We start from the raw sequence: 5,130 nt of genomic DNA on the forward strand, positions 1-5,130 counted from the left end.
AGGGACAGCTTTATAGTGCATGGACTTTCCGGGTCTTGACCGAACGAAACAAGGGTAGTTTAGTCAATTCATAATATTTCCACGTTCATTTTCTGATATGGCAGGTGTTCATTGGTGAGGCGCTAAGTAAATAAATTACTTTCCCGTGGGTCGGGTAATAACCGCTTTTGACCCGATTCGTTTCTTTCAAATTTGGATCATAAAATTTCTGTACTATTTTTTCGTGGAAAATTTACACCCCATAACTAACTCATACACTATATTTATCATAAATAAATACACTTTAAAATAATTATAATACATAGCTACATTTTGAGTTTTATAGGAAATACCTACTTTCAAACTCTATCTCAATTACAACGCCTCTTTGCACCACACCAAATCACAAGCGCTACTTTTTTCATTACCTGCATCATCGTTGCTCTGTCACTGTTGCTCCGTCGTCACCGCTACTCTGCCAGCAAAGCTTTCTTCCTCTTCAGCGAACGGCCATTACTGCCAATATTTAGCTACAATGAAGGATCTCTTAGATTTGGCCGGATTTTTGAAGGAAAATTTAGTTTTCTAAAAGTTTCCCTACAATAGTGTGTTCTCATATTTGACTGAATTTTTGTTCTTCTCCGTTTTTAATTTAATACAATTTGACAAGAGTGGGTTACTCTAGTGGTGAGCACCCTTTTCTTCCAACCAAAAGGTTGTGAGTTCGAGTCACCTCAAGAGCAAAGTGGGGAGTTATTAGAGGGAGGGAGGGAGCCGAGGGTCTATCGGAAACAACCTCTCTACCCCAAGGTAGGGGTAAAGTCTGCGTACACACTACCCTCCTCAAACTCCACTAGTGAGATTATATTGGGTTGTTGTTATATATAGTATTTTATTTTCGGACCTTACTTATTAGTTATTGTTATTGCTTTTCATCTATTTTATGGTTCTTATGATGTTTGTTTACCCTCAAAATAGGATAACAATTGAATTTATACGCGGTTTTAAGAATACGTGGTTTAACTTGATACAAAAATGAAAAATTCGATTAAAATTAAAATTAATGGTAAAAGGTAAATGCAAACCACACAAGTTAAGCAGTTTTGGCCTTAAAGGTTGATCGCCCTTAAGCCAAAAAATATTGCAATCGGTGCCGGAACAGAGTAATGAGCTAATAATAACTAGAAAGAATAGTATATTGCCTTTGAATGTCAGTTACCATGTGCTTTACAAATAAGCAGACCTCTTTTATATAGCAGAGGAGTTCTACTTTAGGTACAATTTTATATAAGATAAAAAATCTCATGATTCGCTAATTAATCGGTTTCATTTATACGTGCCGAGATTTTCGCCGTGATGTCTGACCGATTACGGATATTTCGGCCTTTCGTTATTTTGGTTCGATGATGTTCTCTCGAGCTAATTCAGAGCCAGAGTTAGTTCCGGGGTCACATGCTCGATAATCTTGAAGGCGCATATTCTAACCTCGTACCTAAGCTCGATGAAACCCATGGTCGATCTTCAATCCATTAAACTATATGAGCCCTCGATCCTTATCCCAATACCTTACGCCAGAAATGACAAAATGAGAAAAATGTCTCGTCAGTCACATCTTAATGGCGTTAAATGTTCGTCAATTGCTGGTCGGCCACTGCGGGTTTTGAACCGCCATTTGCAAACTATAAATACTTTCTCCTTCCATTCATTAGAACTTTTACATTCAAACTTTTGCTCTTGTGCTTTAAGAAAACTTCATCACTTTCATCTTCTAGTTTTCTAGCTTAGGTTTAAAACCTCTTCCCTTCTGGTTTTCTGAAAGCTTTCATAAGTTATCCGCCAATTACACCTCCTCTTTCATCGGCGCCTTCTTTTTTCCTCTATTTAGAAGCAATAGCACACTTCAAAATCCATTCCTCAAAAAGAAAACTATTCTTCCTCGGGACCGTCTGAGAACGTTTTGCATGTTGCCACTGAGGAGCCAACACCAGAACCCCCTCTAAATGTGTTCGTCCCTGCGGGGTGTCCAACCGGAGCCGATTTCAAGGTTGAGAAAACCTCCTCGGTACCGGGTCGGTGCGAGTCGGTCTCGAGATACATATGTTCGATCTCCAACGATATCCTCGAGAAGGTCAAGGATGACTGCAACTGGGCCGATAAGCTCGTAATGGTCCCTACCCCAGAGGAATCGATCACCACCCACGTGGAGAGTTTTTTAAGTGTTTACACTTACCCTTTCACGATGGGTCCTCTAGATCCAGTTATTATAGCCTTTTGCAAAAGGTACGAGGTAACTCTCGGGCAGATTCATCCTTCATTTTGGAGGATTGTAATTCTTCTTCGCTTCTTTGTGAGCAAATTCGAGGGGTGTCCCTTTACCATCGACCACCTTATATGCCTGTATAGTCCCCGACTCTATCGAGGCGAGCTAATAAAACTTGCCCGTCAGGCCAGCAAGGCCCCATTCTTGAGCATCGACGAGGATAAGGACCGAGGTTGGTTGGGCCGATTCGTTCGAGTGAAGACGTCGGACTTAATCCCAGCCGAGGACATGCCATTTCCCGAGAAATAGAACATGAAGCGTAAGTACAACTTTGCCTTTAATGTTCTGTTCATTATTTTTCTTTTGCCCTTCTTCTTATCGCCTCATTGTGATGCAGCTATTGCTCAGATGTCGGATGCAGTACCTTGACTCAAGGAGTAGGTCGAGGGCATCGTGTCGCAAAAGCCCTACTCCGAGCGTGCGTGGCGCGAACTTTCGAAGGGCCAGTGGGAGGCCCGTTCTCATGGTGATATTTTTTCTTTAAGTTGCATTCGACCTTATTTTTACGCCATTGATTTCTAACTTGTTTTACTTTCCCTTTGTAGGTTTATCAAAAGATGTTGAGATGAGGCCTTCGTCTGGTGATGATGACACATTCACCGAGCCCCCTGCTCCGAAGAAGGATAAAGAGAAGAAAAGAAGAAAAGCTCCGAGTTTTTCGGACCCCGAAAAGAAGAAACCGAGGAGGCGACTGGTGCGAAAATTTAAAGAAAATACCAGCGCCCGAGAACTCCCGTCGCACTCGCTCCATCAGCTAAGGGATGAGTCTGAAGAAGAAGAAGAAGACTCTGAATTGATGACCCGCATGAGGAGCGGTACCGAGGTGCCTTAAACTAGGGAGGTCGATGGAGAGGCAGTGGCCGAGGCCTCCTAACTTGGGAGGGTCAAGCCCGTTTTGCCCCGAGCTAAGGAGGTCAACAGAAAGACCGTGGCCGGTGCTTCTCAGGCAGAAGATAATGTACTGAAGGACGTCCTTGGGGTGATAGATCTCTCCGGATCGCCTTCGTTTACTGATTCTATGATAAACGAGGCTCAGACGCTGAAATGACGACTAAGTGAGGGGCCTCAAGGGGTGGCAGATTCCTTCAACAACTTCTTCGACGGTATGGATTCTACCGATTCGGAAGATGTTACCGGGTTAGGTGACTTACCGGTACCAAAGAAGATGCCATCTTCGGGAACCAACGGATATTCTTTGAGTCCGAGATTGATTGACCAGTTCCCAACCCCGAGTGCAGATCCTGGCCGGAAGCGATCAATCATCATATCCGTACCGGAGGATGCCCGACTTCTCTCTGCCCCCGTGGGGGTTGCCAGCTATCTTCGATGCCTGGTGACCAAAGAGTATCAGGCCAAAATAGACGTGGTGGAGGCCCCCTGTCTTTTCAACGAAGCTTAACAGTGTTACATCCCGTAATTTAATATTAGAATTAGTCGTAGTAATCTATATGAGCTAGAAGGGATTAAGACCATTCATGAGATTATAGAGGATTTGCGACTATGTTATTGTAAGACTCTGTAAGTTTAACAACATTGATACCGTTAGATATTATGTTAATGTGGTATTTTCTTTTAAGTGGAGTATTTTAGTAAAAGTTTTATAAGTATAATTTTGGATAGTTACCATTATTACTGTTTTCGAATATGGTAAATTATTATACTCATAATATAAGAAAGTTTATGAGATTTTCTTTATTGTAAAAATATAAATTATTTTCTCACAAGAAAAGAAGATTATCTTTTTACCATTTTAAGAATTAAGCGTACGAAATTTTTTACTCTTTATATGATATTAGAAAAATTATAAGTTGAGAAAATATATGTATTTTTAGATGGATGTTTTAATAAAAATAATAGTGTATGTATTTATTTTATATGGTAACATATGACCATGATAGTATGATGTATAAAGTATATCAAAAATAAGTAGAATTTTAAGTAATTTGAGATAATTCTTAATTATGCGGGTAATTGGTTAATTATCGGGTAACGGGACACTACATAATTATTTAATAAGTCGATAAAGATAAACATTTTCCACCCCACCCCCACGTGGCAGCAAGCAAATTCTTGGACAATGACTCTTACTCATTTTGGTTAGGTGGCAAAATGACTACAAAACACTTCATTTTCTATACATCTTGAATACAAGACACTATAACCAAAATTCCTACAATTTCTTATACACCCCACAATCAGAAGCGAGAAGTTAGCAATTCTCATAAGTTTGTGATTAGGTGAGAACGTGATTTGTGATTCTTATAAGTCTTATAGGTCATTTGTGATTAGATCAGAACGTTAGCAATTTATCACTTCCTACAAATTTTCAACAAAACTCCTTGCAATCAAATAATTCCAACGAGAATTATTAGCACATTAGCAACGTGAGATTTTGCGATTCTAAAGGAGTACGGTGCAACCTTTTCCAAGAATATCATACGTATTTCTCCCTACTCTAGATATGTTAAGTCTATCACTCCTTTTCTTTTTGGCATGATCCAAGAAACGATATGTAAACGTAATGATATTTCATAAGCGGTTCTACTCTTAGCAGTTAAGGATGTCTATGTTATTCATTCCCGTAAAGTGATATTCAAGCATGTCTAAATATATATCTAGTTCCCTATTGAGGTATTTGATAAAGATGTTAATGTTTTTAATATAGCGATACATGCATCTTCATGCACTTACCACCGTGCTAAGGTCAGTCGGGCAGTTACCACCGGTTGGGCAGTTATGTATCATTATTTACCACCGGTAGGGCAGACATGCATATTCATTTACCACCGAGCTACGGCCGATCGGGCTGTTACATATTTACTACCGAGCTA

This window comes from Nicotiana tabacum, chromosome 19 (genome assembly GCF_000715075.1).
Source record: "Nicotiana tabacum cultivar K326 chromosome 19, ASM71507v2, whole genome shotgun sequence".
NCBI classification, from domain to species: domain Eukaryota; kingdom Viridiplantae; phylum Streptophyta; class Magnoliopsida; order Solanales; family Solanaceae; genus Nicotiana; species Nicotiana tabacum.